General features: G+C 44.9%; 1 protein-coding gene across 1 annotated transcript in view; it reads left to right on the forward strand.

Moving 5' to 3' along the window:
• The first annotated feature begins 449 nt into the window (after nt 1-449).
• Nucleotides 450-13,988, forward strand: part of ELOVL7 (ELOVL fatty acid elongase 7) — a 39,164-nt gene continuing 25,625 nt past the window's right edge. The window contains exon 1 of the mRNA XM_081930046.1: nt 450-815. The gene's annotated coding sequence lies outside the window, so the exon portion shown is untranslated. The remainder of the gene's footprint in view (nt 816-13,988) is intronic.

The following is a 13,988-nucleotide window of genomic DNA, read 5'->3' on the forward strand; positions in this document are numbered from 1 at the left end:
ACTTGCCCCAGACACTCTGGACAGATTCCAACATATATATAAAAACATGATAAAACATTTTTTAAAAAAACTTCCCTATCCAGGACTGCCTTTAGATGTCTTTAAAGGTTGTAGAGTTACTTATCTCCTTGGCTCAGGGGGTCCGATGACTCCATACCCTCCAACGTTTCTCAAATAATAGGGACGCCCTAAGAAAAAGCGGGACATTCTGGGATCAAATCAGGATGGCTTTTGTAAATCTAGGACAGTCCCTGGAAAACAGGGCACTTGGGGCGTCTGTGGCAACAGGGCCACTGAAGAGGCGAGAGACTGGGGAAGAGGTGTCTGCTGGATATATTTCCTACTGGACCGCAGGGCAGCCCTGAAGCTGGAAAACAGTGTTTTGTTTAACCCTCCGCCACGAGAGACCTAAACAAGCGAGGCGCCCTTGCTGCCCTTTCCTCCCCGAGGAGCGGAGTCCGGGCTTCTGGCAGCAGCCGCTTCCCTCAGGTGGGCGCTCGCTCCGCCTCCCGCCCTCCACCTGTCCTGCCTGCTGCGGCCGGGAGGAGGAGGAGGAGGAGAGGAAGGGCCAGTCCCCCAGCGTCACGTGCGGGCGTGTGTACGGCGGCGGCGGCGGCTGGGAGTCAGTGACTCACTGCTTCCTGCGGCCAATCCCACGGGCGGGTTCCGAGGCCGGCCCGGAGGGCGGGCGCAAGGCTGGGCCGCGCCACGCGGGGCGGCACACTGGCAGCCGCTTCCTTTTTCTAGCGCACTCGCTCGTCGGCTGCTGCTGCTGCTGCTGCGGGCGCGAAAGGGAGCCCGGCTCGCTGAAGAGGGTAAGTAAGGCTCTCGTCGCTGCGCGCCTCCCTTCTCCCGCGCGCTTACCCCGGGGAGGAAAGGCCTGTTGAAGTCGGGGAGGAGAAACGGCGCGCTCTCCTCCCCGGACCCTCCACTTCCTCGCGAGGGAGCGACTTAGGCTTGGAGAGGATGGAGCCGAGGAAGGGACTCTCTGGTGGGGACCGAGGGGTCTTTGAGCGGGGAAAGCGGGCAGTTAAGAAGGAGCGTCCGCTCCCTTAACGCACCAGTAGTAAGAAGTGAGGTGTGGAGATTTCACTCTGGGACGCGGCGGGGAAGGGCTGCTGGGGCTGGTCGTCGTCGTCGTCATAATAGAAATAGTCATAACAATAGAGGTCAGAGTAGGGCACCCTCCTCTCACCGTTGCAGTTCCACTGATAACCTTCTTCTAAACCCCCTCAAAAACAAAACACCCAACAGAAACCTTGCTTGAAGAAGAGCATGGTTCGCTGTGGGGAGTTTCTGGTCCGGCTCATCCTGATCTAATGGTTCTTCCTTCTTTGGAACTAAAGCGATGGCTTGGCTGGTGGAGGACGCGATGTGTTGTGACAGATCGGGGTTGTTGGTGTGTGTGTGGGGGGGCTCTTTTGGGGAGGGCGGGGGACGGCGCGATTCCCTCACCCATCCAGGCTATTTGCATGCGAAGCGCACGCTCTCCCCCCCCCCTCCGAAGAGCAGCTCCGGCTCCACCTGGGCATAACCCGAGCGCCCTGGGTGGGTGGGCTTTCCTTGGGATCCCTTGAACCGCGGGCACTTTTTCCAGTGGTCCTTGTTGCCGCCCTCGACGTCGCCACCGAGGGACCGGCGCGGACACGTGGGAAGCGCTGCTCTGGTCGGATTAAGGAGGCAGCGGCTCGAGGCCAAAGGGAAGGGAAGCCAAGGTGTTTCCCGGCCTGACCTACAAAACGGAAGCGGCCTCGGAGCTCGCCCTGCCTGTCTTATTCGCTCGCTTGTGGGTTTGCTCGGCCCGCGGGCGGCGAAAAATAGGGATACTGGCGCGGTTTGTTTGCCGGCGGAGCCCTGCTGGGCTCTCGAGCCTCTGTTGAACTTGCAAATCGCGAGTGCTCTCCTCCACCTCTGCGCCGCCTTCCTTCCTGCAAGTGGTGTCCGTGGCTGCGCTTGGCCCTTCGGGAGGAGCCCCAATGCTTTTAGGAGGCTGTGTGCCTGGTGATCAAAGGCAGCCTCCATCCGTATTTGGCACCTGAGAGACGACTGCAGTCTTCCCTTCCAGGCTGTTTCAATGGGCTGGCATGAGTCGCAACTTGTAAGAACACGTTAGCACCGAGGATGGAAAACAGGCGATGGGACATCATCTTTCTGCGTTGAGCAAGTGATGGCAATCTGCTGGGAATTGGGTGGTTCTCAGCTGGGTGTCTCCACACCCCTGAAGGGTGTAGGAAGGGGTTTATTCACGCTTGGATAATGCAACTGGAATGGGGTGACTGGATTAAGCATAATTTGCCTTTTGCAAAACGCACTTCGCTCCGACACCTCTCTCCTGTGTGCCTGTCTTTGTGGCGGCTGCTTGAGAAATCCACCTACTACCAAGGGTTAAGTTTCGGCTCCTTCCCAAGACTCCACCCACTATGATTAAGAGAGCCTGAAAGCCCGTGAAGACTGGCAGAAACTCTTAACTATTTGATATTAACTGATATGGCCTGACACACCGAATTGGCAGAGAGGGAACACTCATTAATGAGAGGAGCTTGGGAAAAATTCCACGCTTGCATTTGTCAAACAGTATTTGCAGAAAAAAACACATTTGGCCAGCTCTGAACCCAGCCCAGTCCCCAGAAGTATGAATGAATTACTTCTCTTGCAGCAATAGGAATAATAAAACAGTTTGCTAAGTCCTGTTTCTCCAGCTGCTGTTTTTGTTTCCATCCTTTATTTCAACTCTCCTGCGGTAAAAGATGGTGCAAGCCATTTTCAAAATCCAACCACTGTGTTTCTTAAGTTATTTCCTCCCCAGTCCTTTCTTCTAGTTTTACATTTAGATTATCTGATCTCCCTCTGCCTCCAAAAACTTTGCATTCCAGTGGTCTGTGGAGCTGTAAAAGCTGGGTTCACATTTCTGATCAGCCATGAAATTGACTGGCCTCAGGCTGGTCTCTCGCCCTGCAAAATAGGAAAAGTGATCAGTCTCATGGAGGTGCTGTTGGGATACACTTGATTATGCTGTAGGTCTAGGTGCCCAAGGGACGCAGGTGGCGCTGTGGGTTAAAGCCTCAGCGCCTAGGACTTGCCGATTGAAAGGTCGGCGGTTCGAATCCCCGCGGCGGGGTGCGCTCCTGCTGCTCGGTCCCAGCGCCTGCCAACCTAGCAGTTCGAAAGCACCTCCGGGTGCAAGTAGATAAATAGGGACCGCTTACCAGCGGGAAGGTAAACGGTGTTTCCGTGTGCGGCTCTGGCTCGCCAGAGCAGCGATGTCACGCTGGCCACGTGACCCGGAAGTGTCTCCGGACAGCGCTGGCCCCTGGCCTCTTAAGTGAGATGGGCGCACAACCCCAGAGTCTGTCAAGACTGGCCCGTACGGGCAGGGGTACCTTTACCTTTACCTTTACCTACGTGCCCAAGGTGCATTTTTACAAAGTGCACACCAGCAATCTTGGATTTGCCAGAGGGAATTGCAGTTAATTCAGGCTCTGTAAGAATGCCAGTACCATACAATGGTTCTTCACGTGTCTGCTGCATTCACAACTTAAAAATGCATATATGACAAAAATGCATGACAAGGCCCTAAACGGCATGTAGGATTCAAAGGCCTAAATGAATTATTCTGGCAATCAGTCTGGCTAATTGCTACATTTAGGATTGGGGAGGTGTTTTCCTTCCACAGGGCAACCTAATTTGAGAAAGATGCTAGGTAATTACTGTTGCCTGTAGCATGTGGCTTGACTTGTTCATGGTACTTGACGTGCTCTGTTAGGTACCTTTTGTGTGGCCAGCATCGTATTGGCGTTGTGTGTGTCAATCTGGGAGGTGTCTGGTGTGTCATTGAGGTGGATAGGTGGACCAGATGGATACAGTATCTCTTATAATGCTCCTATTAAACTCACTGATTGAGGAAGGGAGGAAGCAGGTTAAACCATGGGTTTCACAACCATATCTTATTGCCACAGGGCTGGAAATGATACATTATTTGGCATGCTTATATTGGCAACTATTAGCTACTGTTTTCCCCATTTGTTTTATGCTTTCAGCGTGACAGGCATATGTTCAGAAGGTTTAGTTCAACTTTCCACAGATAGGCAAAAACTGACCTGTTGAACTTCTGCCTCTTACTGCTATCAAATGCATGGCCTCTGCTATCTCCCCTCACCTCCCACAAGTCCTCTAACCATCTCAGCCCTGAAGGGTTATCTTGTTCTCTCTCTCTTTATGCTTCTTGCCATGCCTGTGGTCTATAGGTTTTATTTAAAAAAACAGAAACAGATCTCAGGTTTGCCAATGACTTTAAGAGAAGGGCTGTGCAACATTGGCTGGGTACTAAGTTTTTGTATAGACATGACCGTGTGTATTAAGGGATGTAGATGGTTTGGAATATTTACCAAAATTTATTTCAGATCATTTATGAAAGACCTTGCATGTATGCAGCTCTGGGATGGAATGCTTCCTGAAATAGTTTTCCTTGTAACCTACCTGTTGGATCGCTGCAGTGGAGCTATCCCTTGAAGACTGCTTAGAACAGGCATCCCCAACCTGCGGCCCTCCAGATGTTTTGGCCTACAACTCCCATGATCCCTAGCTAACAGGACCAGTGGTCAGGGATGATGGGAATTGTAGTCCAAAACAGCTGGAGGGCCGAAGGTTGGGGATACCTGGCTTAGAAGCTTCACTTAGTACAGGATATTGCTGCCAGGATTTAGACTGTGACCTGGTTCGGCCATATCATGCCAATTCTAAAGCAATAAAACACACAGGATTTAAATATGTGTTTCAAGTAATGTACTATTTGTTTATTATTGAAGTATTTATAAATGACATTTTCATAAAAAATATTACAAAGTACAGTGCTGTCATAAAAGCAAGAATGCCAGACATCAGGAAAAGCTGGTTAGCAAAGAATCTCAGGTTTAAAAGGCCTGCCTGAATTACACAGTTTTTTTGACCTTCAGAGATGCCTGCATGCATCACCTTTATTTACAACATGGAATAAAGGTGGTATAGAAATGTAAAAGGATTAGTTCAATTCATTTATTAGCTAGCCCATTCAAGCAATTCACGTTGACACTGAGCCTAGGGAAAGAACATTTTGCTGCCTGGTCTAGTCCTGCTTTTTGTGTGGGTGTAAATGAGAAGTCTGGATATGTGGTTTTAAGGAGAAGTGGAAGCTAGCAGGTGCATTTGAGTCTATTCTTGCATTGACAGCAATTGTCTGTGTGCAAGCAGTGTTTAGATTTAGTACTCTTTAGTTGGCTGCCCACTTGGGAATTAGTCCTACTGAAATAAGTAGAGCTTACGTCTGAGCAAATGTGCCTAGGTCCAGGCTGTTGCCTGGTGTGAAAACTGAGATCTTGGAATGAATGTTTTTAACTACCTTATAGGGTGCGGCAGAGCATTGTCTTTGGTGCTATTTAATGAAGCCACTGAGAGTGGTCATTAGGAGTTTTGGGACAAGTTACCATCACTACGCTAATGACACTGAGTTCTATTCTTCCATAACAACTGAACCAGGAGAGGCCATGCAGGCTCTGCACCAGTGCCTGGATGCAGTGGTGAGCAATATTAAGTACTCAGATACACCAGCTAGGTGCCAAATGGCTCCTTAAATCAATGCTACAGTCACCAAAGCGGAATGTCTAGTTGCCATTTTGGGGCCAGACTTTTTGGTTCCTGAAATTCATTCTGATTGCGCAGATAAAATATCACAGACAGAATTCTACAGAATGTGTTGTTAGTGTGTGAAAACAGGCAAGAACCAAGGATCCCCAGGCATGCAGATGGTGGAGACATCAGGAGCCATCCTGGTGCCTGGGCATCTTCACTTTGTTGCAAGTAGCCAATAGCCAGGTAGTCCCCATTTCTGAAAAAATGGTCACTTCCCTATGCTGAATGGAGGCACACTCCCCACTAAAGGAGCAGCTTTGCAGGCTGGATCCAGCTTTGTCAATGGAAGCTCAGGTGGCCTCGGTGACTAGAAGCTGCAACTGGTACCATAGCTCAGACTTTTGCTGGACTGCGAAAACTTGACTGAAGTTATTCTTGCATTGGTTACTTTAGCATCAAATTACTGCAATGTGCTCTGTGTAGGGCTTTCCTTGTACTTGATCTGGAAGCTGCAGTTCGTGCAGACTGCTGTCGCTGATAAACGTGAGAGCCATCAATTAGCATCTGTCAGCTTATAACACCTTTTCATGCATTTCTCAGTTTGCTACAGGGCCAAGTGCAAGGTGTTATTATCAACATATAAAACCTTTAACAGTTTGGAAACAGTTTTCTTGTAATATCGCCTTACCCCATATATGCCCACTCAGCTGCTTTGATCTCCAGAACTTACAGTGCTTCAGAGATGCCACAAAATACCTGCTCCAGACTTGTAGGAAATTGATCTTTTCATGTGGCAGCACTTAAATTTTGGAACTCCCTCACCATTGACATCAGGCAGACATGTTCTCTCTGTTTCTATTTCTAAACTGCAAAAACCTTTAAATCAGTACTGCTAGTGTTGTCAGAGATTAACAATGTTCTTTCAAATATAAAATAAATTTACTCCGGTCTTTTTCAAACAGTTGGTCTCGCTGGTCATGGATTTTCCTGGACAGTTTTGCCAGTTCTGTGTATTCAATCATCTTAGTTTCCCATTCTTCTACTGTTGGAATTTCTTGCTGCTTCCATTTCTGGGCTAAAATAATCTTTGCCGCCGTTGTGGCATAAAGAAATATATTAAAATCCTTCTTAGAGATTTCATCACCTAATATGCCCAACAAAAAGGTTCTGGTTTGTTCTGAAAAGTGTTCTTAAATATTTTCTTAAGCTCATTATATGTCATATCCCAATAAATTTTTACCTTAGGACAAGTCCACCACATATGGTAGAAATTCCCTTCTTTTTCTTTACATTTCCAACATAGATTGTCACTTGTACTATACATTTTGGCTAATTTTGTTGGTGTCCAGTACCATCTATACATCATTTTCATTATGTTTTCCTTTAAAGCAGTACAAGCAGTAAATTTTATTCCTTTCTTCCATAGCCTTTCCCAGTCCTCTAGTTGTATATTATACCCAAAATCTTTTGCCCATTTTATCATAACACACTTGACTTGCTCATCTTTGGTATGCCATTCTAACAGTAGATTATACATCTTTGATTTAAAAATGTATTATGAAGCGTCTTGTTTCTGTTGGTTGAAAGAGTGGGTTTTATTATAAAATACTGGTTTATTGGATTTTGAAGGTTTCGACAACAGATTTGGTTGGCACGTCTGACAAAGTAAAGGCACACAGAAGCTTCCTAAATCATATCATAAGGAAGTCATTATATGACGTTTGGAAGAGATAATAGAAATTTGCTGGAATAATAACGCCAACTTCATTATGTTTTTAAGGAAGATGACTATATACTACATATAGGGGGGGAAATCTGATTAAATAAATATTAAATACAGCAGGTAACTAGCAGATAAAATCATCAAAAAGAAGGGGGGGATCAAATGATAAAGCAGTATAACCCAGTGATCAACAATTGGAAAATGCCTAAACAAAATTGGGTTTTCAGTAAGGGTTAAAAATATTCTACAGACAGATGGAGCCTCCTGGATGGGTAAGCATTCCAGAGAACAGGCACATTGCACTGAGAGGTGTGCATGTTTGTTATGAGAATGAAGGCAATCCATTATCTCACCTGGTCCTAAGTTCTACTCCAGGGGTCAGCAAACCTTTTCAGCAGGGCGGCTGGTCCACTGTCCCTCAGACCTTGTGGGGGGCCAGACTACATTTTGAAAAAATATATATGAACAAATTCCTATGTCCCACAAATAACCCATAGATGCATTTTAAATAAAAGGACACATTCTACTCATGTAAAAACACACTGATTCCCGGACCGTCCGCAGGCTGGATTTAGAAGGTGATTGGGCCGTGTCTGGCCCCCGGGCCTTAGTTTGCCTACCCATGTTCTACTCAGATCTCCAATACATCCCATTCTGCTTTCTGTTTATACTCCTAATCTAGCACCATGACAGCATTTTCAGCTGGAATAGCTTCCTTCTGACTTGTTCTGGATCCAGCTTTGGAAAAAAGGTACACTGGCTACCGGTTTGTACATGGTGTTTCCATATGTCAACCAACACCTGTTAGATCACTCAAAAGTTCAGCCTCTGAAACAGCACTGTATGTGCAGTGTTTAAAAAAGCAGCTCATTCTGTTACTTAATTGAGTCACATCTGCAATACTTGCTGCTTGAGTGCATCGTATATGTACTAGATGCTATCCTCGTGGTGCCTGTCATGATGCATTTCTTAGATCAATTCATTGATCTCTCTGTAATATTAGGACTAGAAGTGCATGGATTATGTCATCTGAAATGTGGTGTTTGTACTTGGCAAGGTTTTCAGGCACTTATTTGCGTTATGTCATTCTGAGATCCAATGGTGGAGCCAAGAGTGTCTAGTCCATGGCAACTTCAAGGTGCTTAGCTATGAACTATGAATTCCAGGCACATATTCAGAAGGCTTACTAAGAGAAATGGAAGCTGTTTGGCCACTACGCTGTTTCTAGTACTGTTTGCAGAACAGAACAAAAGCAGCTGCAGTATGAATGAATATGATGTCTTTGCTCATGCAAGTTCAAAGTTTAAAATATTGACCTTCAAAGCCAAACATATGGGTGGGGCCAGGGAAGATGCACACTTGTAAATGGCTAGGCCTTAGAGGACTGGGCCCAGTCCAAAGATGTGCCCAGAGAGGCTGTGTACATAACTTTCAGCAAACTGCTTAAAAGTTTATAAGCAGAAGGTGCTTGCTTAGTGATATTTGCCCCTCTATTTGAAATCTAAATTGATAATACAGAGGTGAGAATTGTGGCCATCTGGAGGGAATCAAATTGGCTGTCCTTGCATTAAAAAGTAATCTGTACCAAAGTGAAAAATGTCTGTCTACCGTTCACATATTTAGAGAAGTCTGCTCTAGTATTGAAACTGTTCGTTTTATTTGACCACTGCAAATGAACATCATGGCCTTTTGCAGTTTGTTTTATTTCAGTCATATACTTACCATATTTTATTACTTCAAACCATGCAATTTGTGACATCACATATGATGCGCTAAGTTAGCAGTTGCTGTGGTGCCTGTTGTTTTCTTAATTTGTCCTTCCCTGGCCTGTACAGTGTAGAACCAACTACCACCGGGACACTACTGCTAATTTCCTTCTGCCAGTTCCTTTGTGCTCTGAACTAAGCCTTTTCTCATTCCTTGTTCATATGCATGGCAGCAAGGGTCTTTCTACATGTCATGATACAAATTTTCAGAGCACTCCTTTGAGATCTGTGGCTTGAAGCTTAGTCACCAATCCTGAAGAAATCCCATTCATACTGTTCTTAACTCTGACATTAGGAAAGTTGATTACAGTATGCTTATATAATTGTTTCACTGCAACTCAAAATGTGCAACCAAGTAGCATTTTATACATAGGCAGACACATCCCTGTATCTATTTTTATGGTAGCCTTTCAAAGTCACTTGAATTGCCCTTTCCTTCTATTTTTTGTTCTGCTCTAAAATAATGCCTTTCTCAGAGTGTCATATATTAAAATGGATTTGCTGTATGTGGGTCATTCCACACAGCCAGCTTCTTCTGCAACCTCTTCTTACTTTTTTTTTTAGCAAAGTCTGGAAGCCTCAGGGTTTAAATGACCCCCACCTCACATTTCTTTAATACAGCTTCTTGGAAAGCCCCTTTAACCCTCCAAATCAGGCATAGGCAAACTGAACCCTCCAGATGTTTTGGGACTACAACTCCCATCATCCCTAGCTAACAGGACCAGTGGTCAGGGATGATGGGAGTTGTAGTCCCAAAACATCTGGAGGGCCGAGTTTGCCTATGCCTGCTCCAAATTCAGAAATTCACCATGCCCATCCCAAAAAAGTATTTAAGAGGTGGCAGTAATTGACTAGTTCGTGGGTTCCTTCTGCTTTTTCTTGTGAAATGTCCTGAAGCAGAATCCCAAAAGAGCTTGTGGTTTAAAAACTTACATGTGCTGAAACTTGTGGGTTTGATGAGCACATCAGCATATCAGCGCAGGCTTCCTATCTACTGTATGTGAGTAGCAAACATTTAGCAGGGCCTAATGCTTTAATCTCTTATACTTCTCCTGTTGTTGGCATCTGTCTGTCTCAAGAGGCAATGGAGTGCACTTCCAGGGATGAAATCAAACTGCTGCATTAGCAGCACCCAAGTGACCTGCCTGTAGCAGTGCGCACAGAGGTCCTGGAATGGCCAGACAACAAGACCCCCCTCTTGGCCTCGCTGACCTGGTCCAAAGGAAAGCATAGCAATATATTTAGCACCAGCTTGGCTGCAGGAGTTGCAGGAATGGGGCGTATGAGGCACCATCCAACCGTCCGAGCGACTCCACTCCCAATTTGTGTGGGCCTTAATCCGTAGCTTTCTCCCGAAGACATTCCACAAGGCAGCAGATGACCCAGTATAAAGTAAATCATGTGCCTATAGCAGCTGGTTTGGACACAACTTTTATCTATGCAAAAAAGGGCCTATATTGGGGTATACAGGGAAGGTGTTTTCTTTCTATACCTCTAGAAATGCTGTGTGTGTTGATGTTTGGGTTTGGCCTCTGCTACTGTATATCTGACATTCATGAACACCTCTGAAATCATGCCACAATTCCTCAGCTATTCAGTCACCTGGGAAAAATCATATTCCTAGAAGCCAAAATATGTAATTTTTTTGCCAATTGCATCTGCAACTGAGAACAAATGTTAATTATAACTAACAATAGACTTTGTGTACTGACATAGATCCCAGCCTCAGTATCCCGTAGGCATTTTCTGACATTTGCAGGTCAGATTAGTCTTTTCAGGAGGTCACAAGCTTTAGAGACTAAATAGATTATAAATATTTGGTGGAGGGATGCAGAACCAGAGCCACACTCATTCAGTACACTCTTAGCATTCACATGGGCTACTTCAAATCAAGATGGCATGTAGGCCAACTTTGATACACACTCATTCTAACTGCATATGTTGAAACTGGGTAGGAAACTTCTCTTTCCCTACCCTGGCAAACTGTTGTTGACATTACTATATTTATTCATTTTACAACGCAAATGACATCTTGGAGAGAGTTGCTTCTCTCTACATTCTTTTGCTTGACGGTTGGTAAACAGAGGTTGGCAAATAGAAACTGTTAATTCCACCCATTGATGGTAGTGTCCATTATCAGTAAATGTTAGTGGGGAAGCAGATAAGGGGGTTCTATTGAGCAGTCACCTATTGCTGGAAGAAAACTAGTTTTGTTTGAGAAGATTTGTGAAGCTCCTCTGGATATACAGTCAACTTGACTCACACAGAAGAGGTCGCTCATCACTAGTGCTGTTTTTGACATATAAAACCATAAATGGCTCAGGACCCCAATACCTTAAGGACCACCTCTCCCCATATGAACCGACCCAAACCCTGCAATCATCATCTGAGGCCCTTCTCCATGTGTCTCATCCACATGGAGGTCCCATGGCAATGGCTCTCACTTTGTGGAATGCTCTCTGCAGGGAGGCTGATGCCCCCATTACATATCTTAGGTGCCAGGCAAGAACATATTTCTTTAACCAGGCCTTTGGGTGATTGACATTCTGTGTCCTTTTAAATGTGTTTGTGGGATGGGGGTTATTGGTTTATTTTTGTTCTTGTTTTTATTATGTATTTTGTGTTTTCATCTTGTGTTTTTCTGTTGTGATCCACTCTGTGATCTTTGGATGAAAGGTGGTATACAAATTTAATAAATGAAAATAAAAGCCTCTTTCTGGGCAGACTGACAGTGGTTTACTCAAATGGCAGCTGCCAAATGGCAGTGAGAAAAATTGTTTCCAAGGTTGAAGCCAGTTCAGAGGCTAAAGCTTGTATACCTTAAGCACATTTTTGCCCTTGGTGAAAAGAGCCAGCGTGTCCTACTTTTTTTTTTTATTAATAGAGGTTGCTTTAATTAGCAAATGCAGGTATACAAGATGGGATAGAGAAAGGGTTCGTTTTAGTCAGAAATTAAGACTTTTCTGTGGCTTGTGGCTGTCTTTCTTTGTGTGTGTTTATGAGGGTTATTTAATCCCCACGGCCATCTCTCTCAAATTGGCTAGTGAAACAGGTGTCAAACTGGCAGCCTTTCTAGCTTTTGTGCAGGTCTGGATAGGTAGGTAAGGGCATGAATCCATATGCCTGAGATGTGTGTTTTGTGCATTATTGAAAAGCCTTTTCTTTTTAAAAATACAACAACCACAAAACCATCTTTTCATTTTTATGCTGGGCATTGCTGCTGCTATGTTGGTCCTCAAGCATGGGAAAAAAAGAGAGGTTACTTTATTAACCCCTTAATAAGTAGTATTATGTTCATGGTAGTGTGTAATGTGTAAGTCTCACTGTCATAAAAACCATACTCCGAGGTCTAACACCTCCTTGAAGTATGCTTTTCTAGGAGTCAAGATAAGAGCAAATAATTGTATTGTTCATGCTGTTTTAGGGCATGCTGCATGTTGCTAGGTGATGGGATTGGTTTTTAAAACACTTGTGTGCAAGTAGTTTAACTTTATAGCAATTGTCCTCATGCATTCCCCCACTACCTAAACTCGTTGAGTAACTCTCTGTTAGAAACCTGGACTAAAGTCCCGAGCCATAGTACACAATGTAAAGAGAGTAACTTAAAGCTCCTCTTTTATTTGCAAAGAAATTTATGTTCCCAGAACCTCCGTTTATGCAGTAGCTACTCTAACTGTCTTGGCACATAAGTATGGATATTCTTTTAAGGAAGAACCCTGGGTGCATTATGCTGCTTTTGTCTAGGCATTTCTTTTGGGCGTATTCATGAGCACAGCTGTTTTGGTGTCCTAAATATGCCTCATTTTAGGCATGTAAGAAAGCTTTTGATAACTTTGCCAATGACACTTCATTGTGCTGCTTGATAAGATGCCATTTGAAACTCTGGCATTCAGTAGGAGAAAGTGCTGGCGGTGATGGTATGTGTGGTGGCATCTAGCAGTAGCTCTTAGTCACTGCAACCAATAAAGACAAAGGGGCATTTTGGCTTCAGAGTCTGACCACCTGTCATAGTGCTGAAGGTGTTGCGGTCCATCATCTCCTTAGTGGTCTGGCTTTTACTTCATTCTACATTTTCTAGAAAAATGCCTCCCAACATTAAATCAGAAATGTAATCAAGAGGCTGGCAGGGGTGGCCAGGAGAGGTCATCTGTTGCCTGACTACCTACATCCACAGAAGGTGAAACAGGAACAGAACAGGAACAGCTTGTCCTTTTCTTTGTGGAGAGATGGTTGAGATGGAAGCAGCAAAGCAGTTGCCCATTAATACCTTTGCAATTGTGTGACTTACTTTGTGAGCAGCTCACATCTCTGGAGAGGGGTGGTGCTCTTTGTCAGAGAAGAGGGTAACAGTGTGTGTTACTAAGCAGCATGGAAGTCCTCACCACAGACACACATTCCCCATCTCTTCCTCTTAAAACTCTTCCACAGTCTCATGACCAAGATGGGATGAGAAGAGGGATTTGTCTGTGGCCTCCAGAAAGGAAATGAATGGATTTTGGATTAAAGGGGAAATGAATTAGAAGGGGACCTGGCGACTCTGTTTTCAAAAGCATTTAAATAGGTGGGAGGCACTGGAATGGTAATTCAGAGTTCACCTCTTGCACCAGAATGTTGCCTCAGTAGAAGGGTGTATCTGGTCATGGCGTTCCATTCAAAGCTTTTTCTAGCCTTGAATAAAGGAAGGTACTGTAGGTGCCAACCTCTACTTAGAGTGTCCTTGGCAGCTAATTCTTTGAAGATTTCATCTTTGAGCATGGTGCTTTTCTTTAGCTATAATGGCTGATATTGCAGCAGATTAATGGCCTCTTGGGTGGCTGGAGCCAAAAGAAAGAGTCATGAAAATAATGGGAAGTGTGGGAGGGACATTTAGCATCTTGACTTTCTGGAAGCACTGC

The sequence above is a fragment of the Podarcis melisellensis genome (assembly GCF_964234715.1).
Source record: "Podarcis melisellensis genome assembly, chromosome: 11".
Taxonomy (NCBI): domain Eukaryota; kingdom Metazoa; phylum Chordata; class Lepidosauria; order Squamata; family Lacertidae; genus Podarcis; species Podarcis melisellensis.